At 45.7% G+C, this 20,697-nt stretch overlaps 1 long non-coding RNA gene across 2 annotated transcripts; it reads right to left on the reverse strand.

Annotated features, from left to right (window-relative positions):
- Positions 1-884: 884 nt before the first annotated feature.
- LOC113948313 lies at positions 885-6,099 on the reverse strand. 2 transcript variants are annotated; one of them, XR_003528092.1, is made up of 3 exons: positions 5,606-6,099; positions 4,949-5,090; positions 885-1,525 (listed from the first exon to the last, which is right to left on the reverse strand). It is a non-coding gene; the product is annotated as an uncharacterized LOC113948313 (long non-coding RNA). The 2 variants fall into 2 exon arrangements; XR_003528099.1 differs by lacking the exon at positions 885-1,525 and adding an exon at positions 2,060-3,485.
- Between the last annotated feature and the right edge of the window lie 14,598 nt (positions 6,100-20,697).

Raw genomic sequence — 20,697 nt, forward strand, 5'->3', positions numbered from 1 at the left:
CACAGTGAAGCCTGTGAGGGCTCTGCTCATTAAGCCAAAGAGGAAGATATTGGGAGAAAAGGCAGGAACACTGTAAAAATAAGTTGCTTCTGTGGGATCAGCTCCATGGAGCACCAGCCCAGCTCGTATGGTGTCACTGGGTGCCCTGTTGGTGCTCTCACTGGTGGCTCTGCCTTTTTACCCCTCAGGTTTGGAAGGGAGTGGTACCTTGAAAGCACAGGGACAGGTCTGGGCATTTTAGTGCAGCTGGGGAGAGGGGGGAGATGAAAATCAGAGCAGAAACCAGCACAGCCTAAGCACTCCCAGTTTTGCATAGCCATAGGGGAGCTCTGACAGGAACAACAGCAGCATCCACCATCCCAGCTGGAGGACAAGCAGCCTCTTACATGGAGCCAGAAATCCCCAGCAGAGACCTGGGGCAGGTACATGGGGACAGCAGCTGGCACAAAATGATGAAGCTGGCCCAGGGTTGTCAAGGCAGGACCAACCACTCTCTTGGAAACATGGACAAAAGGATGCACACAGGAGGTGTGCAGCAGGATGTGTATCCCCTGGGATAGGAATGAGACAACCCATGCAAAGGGTAGTAGTGTGAGGTGCTGGGGACTTCCTGAGCGCCCAGGGTGCTCATACAGGGTTTGGCCTTGTCCCTACAAGTGAGGGGAAGTGGGGCAGCCCTTGGGCAGATTACAGCCATGGAAAATGAGGCTGGTGTTCCTCAATGAGAGCTCCAGGTTGGGCAACCCGGTGCCACCTTTGCAAGAAAGTTGAATCTGCAGCTTTTGCACCTACAGGGCTGAATGAAACCCCAGCATATATAACCACAAAAAATATTGCAGTACTGGAGTAGCTATTTCTAACCAAGTCCAGCTAAAATGAAGAAAAATCTAAGCCTTTCTTTATTTTTTACTTTTAGGGTTTCTTTTTGAATTATTTATTTGCAGGTAGAGATTCAGAAGAGCTTTTTTCAAAGTTGGTCCGGACAACCTTCTGTTAAAATTTACTCTTCTCCTGCACAAGTGTCACCCACCACTAGTGAGTTATAAGGAGTTAAGTGAGGAGTCATGTCTGGTTTTCCTGCATCTTATCTGAATTTTGTCTCTTTCCTGTCATATCATATTTGTTCTATCCCTCAGGGTACTCCCATCCTTGGATGAGGTTTTAGTGTGGCTGTTGAATCCTGTTTGGATGGACTTCCAGGAAGACCCAGACAGCTGAAGGCTTGTCTGCAGGGCACATGAGAGGGGACCATTTTGGAGCAAGGTCAGGGAGAAGCTGCTTCTTCGGGTGAGGTCTGACGTGTGGAGGGTTTATTTCCAAAGCAGCCCATCCCCTCCCAATCTCCTGGGCCTGGAGGGCTGTGAGCAACCTGCTTTTCTGGCCCACTCCACAGAGCCCTGTGTCCTTCCACTTGCCCAGGTTCACAGTCCAGCCATTGCAGACCTGTTGGCTCTCAGGAGCCAGCAAGCACAACACCAGATCATCAGGGGTTGGCAGCACCCAGTCTGGGAGGAAAGTGGAAGATCTGGGGTGGAGAAAGAGAAAGGGGTAGTCCTGAGAAGAAACTCAACTACCTCTACTAATCTTTCTCTCTCAGGTACACTGTATATCGAGTTACATCGTGGCTTAAGACATTAGAGATAGGCAAGAGAAGACGTAAGTTTGGAAGATTTGTCAAAGAAAAGTTTTTTTAAAAAAATCAAATATCCCACAGTAGTCCAAAGTAATAGCTCAGTTGCTAAAAAAGGTGGAATTAAATAGGTCAAGCTGTAGAGCTGTGCTACTTTATGCCAGCTAAAGGAACTAGCTTCTCATCTGCTAGGCTGTTTCACCACTTGCTGTTCCAAGGATCCATCTCTCTGCTAGTAATGATGTCAAATAAATCTCCACTAAAATGTAAAAATGTTTATGATGATACTTACTGACCCGTTCCTTTATTAAATGAGGACAATAGGATGATGCCTTGATATTTACTAATGGGTTACTCCCATCTAACCTTTTCTTATTCATCCAGATCATCTGTTTTCATTTCATCATTCAATGGCTGCCAATAAAATTAAGTCAATTAAATTAAAGGTCTATTATGTTCTTTCATATCAGGCTGAGGCCTGTTTTCTTTCCCCAGTCAATACTCTGAGAAGATTTTTGATAGGGCAGCTGGGAAATCTGGAGCAGATTCTCCTCTGCTGGAAATTGGTTTAGTTTTTCAAAAATCAATGGAGTAGCATCAGCTTACCCCAGCTGAGGGCCTGACGTGTAGGAATAAGCCTCAAGCCTGTCTTCGGGCCAAGATTCAGATCTGGAATCACTCCCTCATGCAATCTCAAAGACCTTGTCTACTTATCAAAGTGTTATTAGTTACTTGTAACGTGTGGTGCAGTTACACCATCATCTCCTCCCTACAGAAATTCCAGTATGAAAATGGCCTTTTATATTTGACTTTAAATGTGAGCTACTCCCAAGAGGCATAAGTGAAATCAATAAAAGACTCTAATGTCACATAGTGGTGTCTGCATGAAGCTGTCTGCTTTGGTTTTGTGATATAAAACAGTTTATTGTATTTTTTTTTTCCAGTGTAGACAAGACCTTAATATCTCATTCTGTGATCATTTAAATAAAAAAGCAAACAGAGGAGCAATGTTCTCCATCCAAACAAAATCCCAAGCTCTAGCCTTGAAATGCCATTCAAGTATCTCAAGAACTAGTAATGGGTATTACATTATTTATATGCATTTATTCCTCTGCCTTACTGCGGGACAAATGCTTTAGGAAGAGCTGAACATGCCCCCAACCTGGGATATGGAAGCGAGGGGAGCTCCACTGATTCAAATATCGTCAGTGTGATTCACGGCTGGTGTGGTCCCCAGTTCTGCCTTATTTTCTGTTATCTCAGTGCCTCTGGTATGTCTGATAAAAACAGGACATGGAATGGCCTCTCCTGTGGTGGAGCAGGATGGATGTCTCCAGTCAGCCAGTGGGAGATGCTGGGATTGCAGTCAGGGGCTCCAACCCATCCAAGGGAACGCAAGATGTACAAATCCACTTGCACCTCCTAAAAAGTTGCAACTTGGATATAAGCCATTAGTGGCACTGGGAGCACAGCTTGGCAAGGTTTGGGGGCTGCAGTGTGAGACCAGGCTCTCAGCTTCTCGGGAAGCCTTGGACTGCAGCTTCCAGCAGCAGGACTTGTGGCCTGCCTTGGTGGAAACCCTGCACTGCAGCAAACACAGCAGGATGTGGGGATGGGGGAATTCCTTTTCCAGGCACAGGTGATGGCAACTGCTTGTGCAAAAGGCTGTGTGCTGGCACGTGGTCATGGAAGAGAGGGGAAGCTGCCAGAGTGCAGAGGACAATCATGAGGAGACTTCCCAAAAGGTGTTGGGCTCCATCCCACAGAATCCTGGTGGAGTGAAGGACACCAACTGGAACTGGAGAAATGATTTTCTTCAGTTCTATCTCATTGGGTGGGGATGAGACCTGCCTCTCTACAGTCCAAAACAACAGGTAAGACAAAGGGTATTGTATCTGTCTTAAAGGCTCGCATTGCCCCAAGACATATTTTTCTTTTTGAGTTTTAGTGTCTTGTCCCTAATAATAAAGAAGGATTGCAGATCTTTTCTGTAAAATTCTAATAGGACTAGCAGAAATATCAGAAATAAACCCAACCAAGACAACGTCACCTAGCTCAGGTGACAATCTTGAATTGCTTTTTTCAACTCAAAAGTGGTGAACCTCCTTCAGTGCTCCAAATGCTTTGTCAGAAGTCATCTGTAAATTTTTAAGTCATCATATCAGTGCTGTTGTTATATTTAAAACTCCAGCCCTCTGTTAGCAATCATCTCAAAGTGCACAAGTAGAAAGTGTTTTGACAGTCTTCCTGCAAACTTGGTGGCAAGGTTAGCACAATCCCCACCAAACCTAGACAAACTGTGCTGTGAAAGGAAGGCAAACAAAGACCTGGAAGAGCTCCTTCGTAGAGGTTGAGAGAAGAGACAATGTTTACCCAAAAATTGTAAAGCAAACTTGGGAATTAACACTGAACAGCTTTGTAGGTATTTCCAAGTGAGAGACTTTGTAAGCAAAGCTTTATTTGACTCTCTGCTGTCACAAATTCAAACTGTGAAACCTCTTCTAACCCTAATTAACTCAAAATGTTTGACATCTTAGGAAAGCTTTGAAGCACAGAAGGGCTTTCTATTAGCCAAACCTACAGTGCAGACCAGAACTTCAAACTTCAAAGTTTTTCAATTTGCATCAGGCATTGTATAAACTACAAGGCAAGCTCACACAACAGCCAGCAACCTGTTTGGTTCCTAAGTGCATTTCTCTGGGATAAAAGCTTTAAAGCAATCTACAAATTTCTAACTGTATGTAGAAAAACATCTTTTCAGACCCAAGGGACATGAATATGAATACAAGAGATATGGTCACAAGAGATATGGTCACATTGTGAAAAGGCAACGCAGAAACATCCCTTGCACAGTGTTGCAAGGGGGATAGGATAAGAGTTCAGGGTCAGACCTTCCTCTGAGCTAATCCCTCTGTCACCGAGCAAGGGATGGACCTGAGATATCCTAAAGTTTTTTGCCACAGCAGTCCCTACTCAGGTTAGAGACTGGCTAAGGGTAGAAAGTTTAACACTCTCTTTCCTCAAAGAATCCTGTCATTCATTTATGGGTTTCCAGCTCTAAGTGGTCTCTGAAACGATACAAACAAGATTTGGTTGCCCATTTCCTCTTAATGACCCTGTTGTGTGCAGTTCCATCAGCTCTGTGCAGAGCTAATTTCTGCTGAACAATCACAGCTCAGCTGCTGGAAACCCACATGCCATCCATTTCCAGAACTGTAAAGGTGAGCTTCCTCCCGGGAGATCCACACCCCTCCTGTAACTGTCGAATTAATGGAATTACGTTGGGGTAAAAGTGATGCAAATGAAGAGAACACTTACTTGGCAATTTATGTGCTGTGTCAGGAAAATGTTATCACTTCTGACCTGTCAGGGGTATTCTCTGTTTACTGACGCCTTTGTAAACACAGCAGTCATTTTGATGAAATCCTTATGTAATGATTACATCAGGAGAGTTACACCACTGAGAAAAAAAATCACAGCATTTTCCATCTCTGCTGCACATTAGATATCAGCAATAACGACTTCCATGGCATTATCCTTGTGCAGAACTGAAGCAGAAGAGCTCAGATTCCTGCATTTTTGTCAAGGCAATGCATAGGTTTAGTTACTTGCAGTCATTCACACTGAAACAGCATCTTGAGGTGCTCTTACTACATTACAGCAAAGCAAGCAGTGTTAGTCACAGCGGGGCCACAAGTCGCTAGTTCTTCTCATCAAGTGAATGCTGAGAGCCACAGCCAGAAGAGCTTGGTGTTGGTGAAAGAGGAAGGGAAGGAGATGCTTACACCTGATGTGCTCACAGAAGGAACAGGAGCAGCAGCAGAATGACTTTTCCATATCCAGACATGCATCACGTCTGTGACTCACTGAATCACTCACAATGGTGGGTTTTAACAGGAAGGAGGAGAATAAAAGCAAGAATAAACTTGCTGAACAAGATAAGTTCGTATGCAGCAACCTTTGCAATCCGCCTACCTTTTCCTTAAAGGGACCTTTCCATCAGCCAAGCAGCACCCCATATTTGCTGAGGAAAGATCTTGCATGGTATCCCTGGCCTCTCCACTTGGTTCTCTTCAGGCTGGAGCTGCCAAGAAGGTCAGTTGCCTGTCTGAAGAGATCTGCCTTGGCTGGGTTCCTCCCCAGGCTCAGTCTGGGCCCTGCTGCATCTGGCTGTGGGCACCTCTGTGTGGAGAAGGGAGCACTATCCCTGAAGGCTTTCCCCTGGAACAGCAGAAAAACACCCAGCAGCTCTTGGCAGAAAGGCACAACTGTAAGAAAAGAGAGTGATGAGATAATACATGGATGGTGGTGGGCGTCAGTGAGAGAGAAGAGCAGTCATTTGTCGCTCTGATTTTGAGCAGGGATTATTTACAACCATATCCACAGTGCAGTGATGGAGCTGTGGCTTTCATGGGGGTGACGTGTCTGAGTTCAGTTCTAACAACCTGGGGGTTCCCAGGTCACAGGTCCTGGCTTTCCTTTCCTGTCAGGTAGACGTGACACCTGGAGTGCTTTTTGTTCCCCTCCCCTTGTTTGCCAATGGGAAGAGGAATTTCATTGCGTTAATCTGGGAGCAAAAGCCAAGAGAACAAAAAGCAAATATTGCATGACTGGCAAAAAATCACAAGAGCTGGCAGCACTGCCTGGGGTTTGTCTATTTGTTACCCATTCTAGAATAATTGAGAGAGACTTAACCAACCCACTGGCATAGACAGGGACACACGGTGCCTTGTAAAACTCAGGGCAGAGAACAGAATGCAGACACAGAATTTCAGTGTGAGAGTCTTGTGGATCTAGTCTCTCTCTGTGAATGCCCTTATTCCCTGCTGTGACCCCAAAACCCTGCAGATTTCAGCACAAACAGGTACTCCTTGAGCATTCTACCAAACTGCAGCAGAAACAAGAGTCCAAATGACAGGCACATGCACATGAATTAAGAAAAAGAGCTTATTAACTGCAGGCAGTCACCAAGTTAGTGCATTTAGACTGAGTCCAGTAAATGCTGCAGACCAGCTTTGATTCCCACTGCTCCTGGCATTTCAGTGGCAAGAAGCATTTTGTGGTATAAACTTGTCCTTAGTTCACTCTCACTTCTCTAAGACTCTCCTGGGACTTGTTTGATATAACATGATCGTCTCAATGTCACCACAGTAAGGACTTGTGAGCCACTTCCTGTGTTCCTCAGGCATTTGGCAATTTCAAGACTACAGAAATATCCACTCCAAGGCTAACAACTCTAACAAAAAGTTAAATATGCCCTTTCAGAAAAACACCACATTTGGAGGCTTCAAGTTTTCTCTCAGGTCCGAAACTTTGAAACCAGTTCCCCATAGGGAGTCATGGTTCCAAGGAAGACAACAGTTTACATTGTTAAAAACGCCAAGACAAGCAAGTTTCCAGGGAATCCCATTTCTGCTTGCTGAAGGACAGCTGTCTTAACCAGGCACTGGTCAGACCTTTCCCCGGGGAAGCACACCAAGCCTAACACCCTCCAGCATGTGGATCCCCTCTCTTTCACTCCAGTTTGGGTTAGAAAGAATTGAAAGAGGCTTGACTGATGTAAAACTGCAGGAAACAAGATATTCTTAGACACAGTGGTAATGGTAACATGGTATCTTTGCAGGACAGAAATAGGGCAATTCGTTTTGGCAAGAACCAGTAGGAACAGTACCACAGATCCTGGCAAAACGGGAGTGAGAGCCATTGGGCAGAGGTGGTTAAAATACAGCATCAACCAAGACAACTCCAACAATCTTGTGGGTGAACAGAATGGGTTTTTCTCTGTCTATACATACACACCCATCTATCTGTACAGATACACACACACAAGTATATGCATTCAGGTAGAAGCATTATTCAGAGAGGGGTTAATTTTAAAGCTGATGATGCCCATTAGTGCAAGGTGCAAGCAGGAATTTGGAAGCACTTGGAAGAGTTTCCTTTTGTGGGTGTAGAGCTGCTAAACCGCAGTGTAGAGGCAGCAATGGGTCTCTCTCAGGGACACTGTGCAGCACAGCCCCAGAAGGAAGGCTGGTGCCTCCCATTCCCCACACACCTTTCATCACAAGTCAGAGCTAGGCTGTAAGGAGGATTTGCTGCCTTATCACCTCCTCCTGCACCTCTCACTGGAGTTTATATCAGCCTGGATCTGGCATGGCTCATTTAAACAAAACCATCAAAGAAAATATCCCTGTGTTTTCTGAAGCACAAACGGATTTGGAGAGCCCAGCACAGCCATGTAAAACTCACTCGCCTGACAAGAACAATATCCCCAGTGTAAACCAAAAAAAAAACCCATGCCAAGGGAAAGCTTAATAGTCACCTGGAAAAAACATTAACTTGAGTTACATCTATTTTTCTAATGGCATATTGTGCATGTAACAAAACACCCACAAATAATTTTGGGACCAGGGATGTTCCCCCTTCTAATTGTTTTCATCATGGGGGCCGACAGGGCTCTTACGTGCGCTTTCGACTGCCACGGTGAAATATGTGTTCCCTGTTTGTTCTTGTTCTGCCTCTGCAGGAAATCAGAGACTCTGGCTTCCTGTAGGCTACAGATGCTTTATTCTTTGTATTCCCCAAATAGGAAGTCCTGGGGTCATTCTGCCAAATATATGGAAACTTAATTTCATTTCAACACAGGATTAATCACTAGGAAGTGTCAGGACATTGGTGGTCTGATAACAAGACAGTTACAGCAGAAAACCTTTTATGGGCACCAGGGTTAAAGCATTTGGCAGCAGACACGAAGCTTTAAGTCTCTGCACCCAATGGGGAAGGAAGGCAACCTGATGAGAATTAACGCCGGCAATTGTGATAGCGGTGTTTTCTTAATGCCCTGTAAACCTCACCAAACTTTTAAGCCTTTTTATATTTTAAGAGGAAGGTAGATGATTGTATTTGATGACTAACCCCCGTTTTTGATGACTAAGCTCTGTGTTTTCACTCTACGAATCAAAACAGTCTGTGATAAAGTTCCTCTCCTTGCCACAGCTTGGCAATGGCACAACTCCACTCAGTTGAAGGAAAGGCTTCCGATGTGCACCCTTGGAATCACAGAATCATTAAGGTTGGAAAAGACTTTTAAAATCACCAATTCCAGCCATTAACCCAGAGCTGCCAAATCCACCACTAAGCCATGCCCCTACAAACCACATCTACACATTTTTTTAACACTTCTAGGGATAGTGATTTCACCACTTTCTTGGGCAGCCTGTTCCAATACCTAACCACTCTTCCACAGTGAGGAAATTTTTCCTCATATCCAATCTAAATTTCCTCTGGCGCAACTTGAGGCCACTTCCTCTCACCCTGTCACTTGTTACCTGGAAGTCACAGGTCAGTCCCTTATTGCCACTGCATGTCAGCGGGGGTTCAGACTTCTCAGGCTAATGGATAGAATGGGAACACTGGAAAACCCAATTGCTAAATTCAAGTCCAGGAGCAATTAAATGGAGTTCCAAGCGTGCTCAGACTATCTGTTTTAAGCACTTTTTAAATACAGACAATGCCACACTGCTGTGAGGTTAACAATTATTATTATTCCCATTATAAAGGTGGGAAAAATGAAGTACAAATACTGAGAGTTTGATCTGTGCCCACAGAGTTGGGCTCTTTGTCAGCACCCAGAGACTGACAGCATCAGTCAGAGAATTAAAGAATCATAGAATGGTTTGGGTTGGAAGGGACCTTAAAGATCATCCAGTTCCAACCTCCCCTGCCATGGGCAGGGACACCTTCCACTAGACCAGGTTGCTCAAAGCCCCATCCAATGTGGCCTTGAACACTTCCAGGGATGGGACATCCACAACCTCTCAGGGACTTCCAGGTCTTTCTTGAATATAATGTCACCTCCTACCATAGGGGAAGAGATCTGTCGAAATCATAGGACTTTGTGAGGACAGCATGCTTCTAAAAACATCAGCAGGTCAGCATTTTCTACAATGAGTAAATAGGGAGTGAGGAATCTTTACAATCTTTACAGAAAGGAAGATCCCCTTCACAGAGACCAGTAGGCCTGTGGTGCCCTGCCCAAACTGCTCTTGTGCTATGTACAAATGGAGTTATCAACTCCTCACTTTTAAAAACACACTGCAGCAAGTAAGTGTTTCAATTTCTATCCTTTTTTGAGCTCGCGTGACATCTGCTATGGAAAAGCTGCCAGATCAGCCCGTTGTGCTTCACATGCATCCTCCACCTCTACTGTCTGAAGCAGAAGATGAGAAAAACTGGGTGTGTAGAGGGATTCCCTCTGCCCATCACATGAGATCACCCAGTTGCCACCACGCCAGCAGAGTTGAGAGGCTCACCACAGTCCTGAGCAACCTCACAGGCCATTTCACCAGGCAAGTCCAACACTACGAAAGTGTCCCTCAATGAACAAGATTCTAACATCAACACCGTGCCCTCAGGATAAACTGTGGGGTGCACAACTGAAGGAGAGGGAAGCCTTGGGGCAAGACTGCACCACTTTTCTGCCTGAACTGAGCTCTGCAAAGCTCCCCTTTCCTTGTAATTAATCCCTGCCTCATTCAGTGATGTAGAGTGGACATTCACCTAAATCCGTTAATAAGCCGAGGGATTTGAGCATGAGTTTAATATTAAACTCACTGTTAAATGTTCTGCTGAATAGAAATAGAGCCAGAAATTGGCTTATGTACTTTGCTGAATAAGAACAGCTTGCAGCAGTTCAGCATCAGTGGTGAAGGGAGATTACTCTGTGAGAATGATTCACTTCACTCAAGCCCAGACAACCCCGAGCTCCACAAGCCAGATCCCACCCTGCTTGTAAAGGGACTTGAGAACACGAGAGGCTGGAATTGAGCAATGATGCATATGATGAGCGCTGCCAGAAGACACCCAGGACGTGAAAATAACAAATGCAAAAAAGGTTCACTGCAGAGCATCTCTCCCTTGGGGGTCTTCATGAACCTGCAGAAACGCTGCATGAAGAGAGTGGTGACCTTACTGAACTGAGGTACAGCAGCTGAGCCAAACCACCAGCACTTCAGTCAGCTCCACTTAGCAGCTCTTATGTACACTACAAAGCCTTTACCAGCAGCTAAGATGGCTGATTTATGTCAGCAGACTCAGCTTATATTTGGAAGGGGGTGATTTGGAAGATTTATCTTAATGTCCTCCCTGAACAAAAGGAGCTGTGTTCTTCTGCTGGTCTAAATTCCGCTTACTCTGCTTGCTTTCTTGATCCACCCAACATGGTTTGGGAAATAATGTCTTTTCCCCAGAAAAATTTCAGAACACCAGCTTGATCGATGCAGTGGCAAACACACATAAAGAGGTGTCTAGGAGAAATGAAAAATAAAGGTGACAAGAGACAGGAAATTTGGGACAAAAAACAGGCAAGGAACAGCTTCCCAGTGGTAAATCATTTTTGTTACAGGCAAAACCCAAAGGAAAAAAAAACCTAAACAGCTTATCACAGAAATAGTCATGCTAAAAGCCTGTCACAGGCTGAGTTTACATTAGCAGATTAAAAAAAAGACACGAAGAAAGGCATAAAATGTTGCCCTGAAGGACATGCCCTTTGCAGAAATGGCTAGGCTTCGAAGGAGAAAGCAATTGGGGATGAGAAAGAAGCTGAGAAACCTAGATCATAGAATCAAAGAATAGTTTAGGTTGGAAAAGACATTGAAGATCATCGAGTCCAGCCGTAAACCAAACACTGCCTGGTCCATCACTAAACCATGTCCCTAAGCACTTCATTATCACATCTTTTAGATACCTCCAGGAATGGTGACTCCATCACTTCCCTGAGCAGTCTGTCCCAATGCTTGACAACCCTTTCCATGAAGAAATATTTTCTAATACCCAGCCTAAGCCTCCCCTGGCGCAACTTGAGGCCATTTCATCTTGTCCTATCCCTTGTTACTTGGAAGAAGAACCCCACCTGGCTACAGCCTCCTTCCAGGGAGTTATAGAGAGTGATAAGGTCCCCCTGAGCCTCCTTTACTCCAAGCTAAAGATCCCCAGCTCCCTCAGCCACTCCTCACCACTGGGCTTGTTGAAAATCATGCTCTTGGCCCCAGCCCATCGATCCAGCCTGTCCAGATCCCTCTGCAGAGCCTTCCTGCCCTCCAGCAGATCAACACTCCCCCTCAACTTGGTGTCGTCTGCAAACTGACTGAGGGTGCCTCAATCCCTTTATCTGGATCACCAATAAGGGTATTAAACAGGACTGACCCCCTGACTGAGCCTTGGGGAACACCACTCATGACTGGCCACCAGTGGGATGCTACTCCATTTCCCACCACTCTCTGGATCCAGCCATCCAGCCAATTCTTAACTCAGCAAAGAGAAAACCTGTCCAGGCCATGAGCAGCCAGTTTCTCCAGAATGACAGGGGAAATGGTGTCAAAGTCTTTACTAAAGTCCAGCAAAGACAACATCCACAGCCTTTCCCTCACCCACTAAGTGGGTCACCTGCTCACAGAAGTAGATCAGGTTTGTCCAGCAGGGCCTGCCTTTCACAAACCCATGCTGGCTAGACCTGATCCCCTGGTTGTCCTGCATGTGCCACATGATGGCACTCGAGATAATTTGCTCCGTGACCTTCCCCAGCACCAAGGTCAGGCTGACAGGCCTGTTTTTCCCAGGATCCTCCTTCTGGTCTGTCTTGTAGCTGGGTATCACGTTTACTGAGTTCCAGTCAACTGGGACCTCCCCAGTTAACCAGGACTGCTGGTAAATGTTGGAAACTGGCTTGATGCAAGCTCCCTCAGTACCCTTGGATGGATCCTGTATAGACTTGTGCATGTCTAAGTGGGGTAGTAGGTTGCTGATGATTTCCCTTTGGATTATGGGGTCTTCACGCTGCTCTCTGTCCTTGTCTTCCACCTTAGGGGGCTGGGTACCCAGAAAACAGTTGGTCTTACTGCTGAAAACTGAGGCATAGAAGGCATTAAGTACCTCAGCCTTTTCCTCATCCTTTGTCGTTGGATATTTCCCCCCACCTCCAATAAAGGTAGGAGATTCTACTTAGCCCTCCCTTGGTTGCTAATGCATTTACAGAAACAATTTTTACTGTACTTCCAGCAATAGACAGATTAAGTTCTGTGTAGGTTTTGGCCTTTCTGATTTTCTCCCTGCATAATCTCACAACATCCTTGTAACCCTCCTGAGTCACCTGCCCCTTCTTCAAAAGGTTAAATGCTCTTTTTTTTCATGAGTTCCAATCAGAGCTCTCTGTCCAGCCAGGCAGGTCCTCCTCCCCCTCTGGCTTGTCTTTTAGCACATGGGGATGGCCTGTTCCTGCTGTGCCTTTAGGATTTCCTTCTGAAGAATCTCCAGCATTCCCAGACCTCTTTACCCTTCGGGATGGCCTCCCAAGTAATTCTATCAAGTAGGTTCCTAAATAGGCCAGGGCTAGTCCAAAGTGGTAGTTCTGCTGGCCCCACTCCTTACTTCTCCAAGAACTGAAAACTCTACCATTTTGTGGTTAAAGGATCCTGCTGAAATTTGTTGAGATATCTGTTTCAGTATTTAAATTCCGAACTGGAACAGCCCCAAAAAATTGAACAACATCGTTTCTTCGAGCAAAGGGTTTCACCAGAAGCCCTGTGAAGATTTATGGTGTCCATACGTGGGGGTTACAGCCCCTGGGAGAGGGTGTGAGTGGGTTCCAGTTGACCTCTGAGCCAGCCAGTCTGAGCTGTGGCAAACACAGGTCTCCTGAGCACAGGAGCTGGCACCAGTGAGGTACCTTCAGGGCCAGACCAAGCCCCAGGGGAGGGTTGTTCTTGCAACGCCACCAATATCTTTGTGCAGCTGTGCAGAGCTGGGATCAGGGAAAGGGGCAAGGAGGCCAGCAGGGGATATACTGAGAAAAAGACGACCAGTGAGCAAGAATTGCATTTCACAGAAAAAAGGGGGGAAAAAAAGAGAAAAAAAGGATTTCGACACTTCTTCCCCACTCCATGTCACAGCAGGAATTCGATTTTCCATAGCCCCATGAGGAGAGGAGGGAGGAGAAGGGAGTGGGAGAAAGGACAAGGGGAAAATGTAGAGAAAGCTGGAGAGGAGCACCTTGGTATCAGACAACTCAGGGTGGGGTAAAGCCAGCACACCTGAGGTCAGATGTGGGGAGTACTTAGTCCTCTGCATGGCTGTTCATTTCCTCACTGTTTAAAAAAATACGTTTATTTACAGGACCTCTCAGGGAAGGGAAGTTCTGTGAATCAGTGTCTGACTATTAGTTGCTGACCCAGATGAAGGCACTAGCAACTTGGAATGCCCCTTTCGTGTCGGCTCCCCAGGCATCCTGTGAGCTGTGTGCCATTAGATCTGACCTCACCTGACCCTGCAGCACTGTCATGTTGACACTGCACTAGTAATGTCTCTCACAGAACTTAGCTGGCCTTGGGGGCCTCTGCTTCCTGCCCTGAAACTCTTCCTTCAAGGTCCTTGGTTTGTTGAAGTGCAAAATTTTTCAGCTTTGTGATAGAAAATTCTTCAAAAATGAGGTGTTTTCTTTCTGTGCTGCACTATCCTTGAAGCTTCTCACAGCAACCAAGTTAGAACTATAGCATCACAGAACGGCCTAGGTTGGAAGCTTTTGCTCTTCTGCCGTGGCCACTGGAATCCTGAGACCTCCTTCTCCTCCTACTTGTTCTCCTCCTCTTCCTTCAGAGGCAGCTCCAAAGAAAGGAGGGCCAGCCACACTTGGAGGCTGGAGATACATGTACTTAAAACCCCTTGGTTTTCCCACCTCTCCAAGAAAGGAAAGGACATCACAATCCCTCAGTCCTCCAGGTCCTGTCCCCTTCGCTTCTTTCCCACAGCCCTCTGCTTGTGACCCCATCTGTAGGGTTGGGGACCCTGAGGGTTCCTTCCTCAGGCTGCCTCTGCTCAGAGGTCTTGGAGCTCAGAAATACCTGGGATGAGCTGCATAGGAGGAGGGAATCATACCAAGTATCTTTCAGAGAGGAGCTGGGGCTCCTTTGAAGAGTCTGAGACCCCAAATCAGAAGCTAGTTGTTACTATCACAGGTGAAACGCCTCCAAACATCCCATACCAGCATCCTTGCAGTTATCGCTGGAGAGGTCCAATATGGAAAATGGAGGTGGAAGATGGATAGGGAACAGGACATGCTTCTATTCCAGGTCATCCAAAGACTTTTCTTTCAGAGGTATATGAATACAGTCCAGGTATCCATCAGCTGGCCAAATTCAGTCACCCAAGTAAAATGGAAAGTTATAGGATGTTTTACCAGAAAAAAAAAAGAAGGAAAACTTAGGTTCAAGTGGCAACAAATAATTCAAGCAGTAACAGCAACAACATTTCATCAACTTGCTGGTTATTCAGCAGCTTTTGGTGCCATTTTTATTAGCCATAGAGGATGGAGCTTATATGATCCTACTCAGGCAACATAGTTAAACACAGCAAACCAGCCTTTTCTGTAGCTTAATTACATGGCCTTGATCCAAACTCCACAGAAGTCAATAAGAATCCTTGCCACTGACTTTAAAGATTTTGTACGACTGAATACTCCCAGCTGGGCTTTAATGGGTAAAAAAGACCAAAGTTTAAGTTGCAAAATAGAGGATATAATCCATACAGCAGGAAAGCTGCCGAAATACTTCCATGGAACAGGCAACTGTCCTTGAGGAGAAAAAGGAGATTCTGAACTAGTGGGAGAGTTTTAGTGTTTGCACCTTCAATTTTTGATTATGGACTTAGGGGATGCTTTGGGATTTACATTAATAATAAACACAGAGGGTCAAAATGCATGTCTGTGCATCTGGGAGAGGTGGAGCATGTTGACATCCAGAACTTGTTTTCTCGTTGTGTCAAATCTTGATTTGGTTGAAGTGAATGAAAATACTTCCACAGGCTTCAGCCAGACAGTAATTTAGTTTTTTTCCTGGAAAGGGCTGGCCCTATGGAAGGAGCACTATAGCACACTCAGGACTGACTGAGTCCTTTTTATAGCTGTTTCTTATTTATAAGCAAAAGTACTTACACTAATGTTGCAAAAACAAATAGTCTAATGTTATTACATTTTAAGGGCACATTAACTTGACAGAGCAGCCAAGTTTGTTGACTAAAGTGATTTACACAACTCTAAGGCCACTAAACAAGTATTTCTCAATGTCTCAGCAGCAGCTCAAGGGAGCAGAAGCTAAAAATGCCACAGTTCAACAAACAGTTCTGTGTTCTGCTGTTGATAAGTACATCATGTTTCTTTGCAAATAAGACTTTAAGGGATTGCTTTAAGAAAAAAAAAAAAAAGAACCAACCAGAAAAACCCAACAAACAAGCCATAATTAAATAAATAACACAAACTTCTAAGTACATACTGTCCTCCTTCCCTCCTTCCATTTGCCTCATATAACTCCATCACAACAACCCCAAAAATCATCTGCAGTTTGCCCAGGATTCCGTAATTACCTTCAAACTGGCTGCTGGCTGGCCATGAGGAAACCCCAAGGGTGGCCTGTTCAACACAACAGCCCTTTGCTTGGCAGGGACAGGAAATTCCAGATGTCACAAGCTGATCATCCAAGCTGATCATTTACACAAGTTGATCATCCAAGGGGCACAGGTTGCCTGAGAGATGCTGAATGCCCCCCACCAGCAAGTGTTTTGGAGGGAGGTGTTCAGCACCACACAGACAGGGTCAGCACCACAAGAGGTGTCAGCTCTAAGAGTGCAAAGCCCCCACCTGGCCTTGGGGCCTTATGCATGATTCCAGTCACAGATCCCTGTAAAAGGTCACCATTGATTCAGGGTTCAGTCAGGATGTCTACACAGCTCACCAAAGGGAAATGTCCAAGTGCCTTACCAAGGAAGCCGTACAAAGTGGAGATAATTCCTTTACAAAGCAGGCAAGGGAGTGGTAAAACAAGCGTCTAGAAACTGAATTCAGGAAAACAGTATTCCAGCAGATGTCCAATACTGAGGGTAATCAGTCAAGGGATTTGCTACCAAGGCACAGTGTGCAGTCCCAGTTGCTTGATGCCTTTACATTTAGACTGACGAATCTTCCATAAGAGACATTGTTCCACCAAAAGCTCTTGTGCTTTGTGTTTGGAACTGGAGGATAAAATTCAAAGTCTTCCATAATACAAAGGTCAAGCAAGGTGATCATAGAATCACAGAATGATCACAGAATCACAGAATGGCCTGGGTTGGAAGGGACTTTAAAGATCAACCAGTTTCAAGCCCTCTGCCATGGGCGGGGACAACCTTCCACTAGACCAGATTGCTCAGAGCCCCATCCAACCTGGCCTCGAACTCTTCCAGGGATGGGGCATCCATAACATCTCTGGGCAACCTGTTCCAGCCATGAAGGATTTAAAAAGATTGAAGACTACAAATGCAATAATTTAAAAGATTTGAAAAGTTTTTGTCTCTGCCAGCAGTGTTAAAGAAGCAGAGTGGGAAACTGTGCTCTGCAGCTGGGCCACAGACAGGGAAAAAGCGAAGCAGCACTACACTGTGCTGCCTGTTTTGGCAATTTCTGTGGCCGTGGTTTCCAAACAACAGAGATCCTCACTGGTGTGTTGACTTCCAGCAGGACTAGTGAAGCACGAACGTGGCCAGATTTCACAGCTACAGAAAGAGATGAGAACCAGTGGTTTGTGTCATCCAGCCACATAAAACATAAATATGTCCTAATGGAGGCATGCAAAGTACTTGTCTTACTTCCTCTCCTAAGCCAGCTGAAAATACGTTTTGCTGTTGCAGTAAAAATGGCCAAACCGCTGAACGTCACATTCCAGGAATACATCTTCCATCATGTGTAGCCTGTCTATTCCCCTGGGTTTCCTTCTCTTCCCTGTAAGGTAGCAAGAAAGCTTCGCTGTAAAGAGACAGAAGTCTTGCAAACTTGATTCTCACACAAATCCTTACCATGCATATTCATCACACACCTCTCTCCTGCCGTAAGAGGACGGCTGGTCTTTTGCCTGCCATATATTTCAATAATTTGCCAGAAATTATTTTAAATAGAGCAGATCCTGTTACTTAGAAATGTTTTCTGATAATTATATTCTCTCATCCTAAGCCAGAGTGATACAACATCTGTGCTCAAACTGTTGCTGCCTGAGCCCCATTTTCCCTCTGAATATTTGGTGAACAGTGAAAGACAGAGAAGGAAAACACCACTTGGAGTAACACTGGCAGCATCTCTGTGATGCAGGGAGAAGTCCAGGGGCTGAACTCTCCTTACATAAACAGCAGTAGGGGATAAGTCAGTGCTATTGAAATCAGTCTGTCACCTTATTTCAACATCAAACTAAAGCTTGATGTGAAAGTTCAGTCAGAGCTGAATCTGGCTCCATGATTTATGGTGTTTTTTTAACTTAGGAGCCAGCAGGGTAATAAAATGTCTCGGATACCTCTTTAATCTGGATCGTTTACATCCAAAATTACATTTAACTTTTGGAGGACGGGAAAGAGGGAGAGTCACAGTTTGAACCAGGTTTTATTGGTTGCATAGGGAACTGCCTCTTGGATGCCTGTCCTGGGGAACAAGACATGGAGAGAGGCTCCAGAGCAGGGATGAACTCTGGAGGCCTGGGGAGATGTAGGAGATGAGTGGAGAGGGAAAAATATGTCCATATAGAAGGGCAAAGGCACTTGGAATTCCCCAAAAAATGTATGCTACAGGGCAGGAGGCTCAAATGAGGAAGGTTCAGGCCAAGCTTGGCACAGGAGATAGCTCAACCCACTGCGCTGCCCCGGGAGGAGACAGGAATGCATCCACAGGCAACACACAGGGTCTGCACAGCTCAGCTCCCTCCCCTGCTCCCTCCTGCTGTGCCTGAGGCCACTGCATCTCCTCTGCAAAGGGTACAGCCCAAAACCCAGGGGCCAATCTTCAAAACTGTGAGAGCACGTAACCCCTGCTTCCAGAGAGTCTGCTGAGGGGCCAGCAGGGCACAGGGGGCACTGAACACCCCCAGGCATTCAGCATCTGGCTACTGAGCCACACAGATGTAAAGGTCACTGTTATTTTTGGTTCATTAGTGACTGGGCTGAAAACTGCTTCAGTACAGAATTATATCCAAATCATCTTCAGTTCAGGGTGGGGAGGGAGCAAACAAAATCTCAGTAAATTGCTAACTTCCCCTGTGGGACACACAGCTTTGCACTTGGGTTTTTAAATATCAATTTGCACGTTATCTATAATAAAAACATACACACATATGTGTATAAAACTCAAGACACTTTCTTTAGACATTGAAGTGTAGCACAAAGTGGTCTTGTATCCCTTCAGGTAGAGCACTGAAATTCTTCTCATGGCCAGATGGTATTGCCTGCCTTTCTCTGCTGATGTGTGGAGAAAACAGTGGAGGTTCGTGCTTGCTCAAGAGTTGGATCCCCTTGGGAACTGTCGAGGGAATTGTGCTGCCCACCTCACTCAGGGTTGGCAGGGGATGGACCTGCCAGGGGTGAGGCGAGGCCAGGTGACCCCAAGACAGGAGTGCTGCTGTGTATCACACACAAAAAAAGTGAGGCTGTTACCCAGAGGGTGCTGCAGCTGAAGTATTTGGGTGCAGTATCAGGTCTGGCACATCCCAAAGCAGCCAGAGTTCCCCACACTGATGTGCTGTGGGAGGCACAGGCACAAACGGGTGCACTTGGACCAAAACCACACCCACCCACAGCTGCCATGTGGAGTGGTTTGGTTCGTTGGGATGTTGACAAGAGCTAATGAGGCTTTGCTTTATCCGTTTGCTTGGTCTTGGTTATCCAGTGCCAAGATCTTCTCCAGGACACCGTGACAAATACCTTGTCTAATGGCTCCTCCTGAAAAGCCAGGGTTTCCTGCGTCATCACCAGACAGTCTAGGAGGCTGATCCGAGTGATTCAAACAGCGAGCAAATGCCAGAAAGGGGATGATTTCACTGCATTATTGAACACATATTGGACAGATAAGCCTAGCAACAGGGACCCTGTCTGCAGGCTGACTCCCAACAATCAGCCACTGCTGTGTCTCCCTGTCACTCAACCGCATGAATAAATAAATGAACTCCTATAGCTTTTCTGCAATAAGCGGAATATTAGCAGCGGTTCTCAAAACGACCTTTATCAAAGGAAGCAGCATTTATACTGGAGAAATTTATCTAAAAATAAATGATTATCACTCGTGTATACATAGAAATACCAAGGGCAAGATACGACTTTCTATAATGTGAAATGACTCATTTTCCCCCCTGAAGTTTTAGTGAGTGTGGAAGATATGTACTTCTAAGAGTGAATCACTCCAAATGGCCACTGGGTGATTGGCTGGGTCTGAACTAATCTCGGGGAGGAGAGCTGACGCAAGGGCCAAGGGCCGTGGGATTTGGAATGTCTTGGCTAGTTGCAGGGCAAGGATGGCAGACATCAGCACTCAGTTGTCACTTGCAAATCTCAAATTGCTTTGACAGGTGGCAGATTGCGGGAGGTGAATGGCTACAGCTTCCAGGGGAACACTTCTTTTCCTGGAAAGTGGGATGAGGCCAAGGGAACAGCCCATATTTCTTCCTTTTGTATATGTGCTTGCGTGCACCCTCAAGCATAAATTGCTGTAAAAAATAGAGCACCTCTTCTATGGATCAGTAAACTAACCTCAACCCTCATTTATACTTGCTAACTCAACCTCTAAGTAAGAGTTCAAGCTTTCTGGAATTGTAGCTGAATTTCTAGCCTCCAGAACAAGCCCAAAAATACTCTGGTGAGTTGTCCTCAGACTTTGTCAGCATGAGAGAATTCAACGCCTCTGCAGATATTCATGGGGGTGTGTGGAGCCTCCTCTCACTGGGTTCAAACCACTCCTGGAACAATCAGTGACCACAGTAGGATACCTAAAGGATTTTTTTTTTTCAGTCACCCCAGTGAGGTTTGTCCTCTGTGTCATTCCCAGCTGTGGATGCTGATCAGCAGCCCAGGAGATGGCACGGGCCCTGAGGAGGGGTGGCATTCCCTCTCTTCCTGCATACAGCCAGCCTGGCCAGTATGTTAGTTGTGACAGCACCAGGGGAAGAGCTTTCTTCTCTCTTCCCAGTGGCATAAATGGAAATTGAGGGTGGCAGGACTGAGGAGGAATGGCTGCAGTG

The sequence above is a fragment of the Corapipo altera genome, unplaced genomic scaffold (genome assembly GCF_003945725.1).
Source record: "Corapipo altera isolate COAL_440 unplaced genomic scaffold, ASM394572v1 0, whole genome shotgun sequence".
In the NCBI taxonomy this organism is placed as follows: domain Eukaryota; kingdom Metazoa; phylum Chordata; class Aves; order Passeriformes; family Pipridae; genus Corapipo; species Corapipo altera.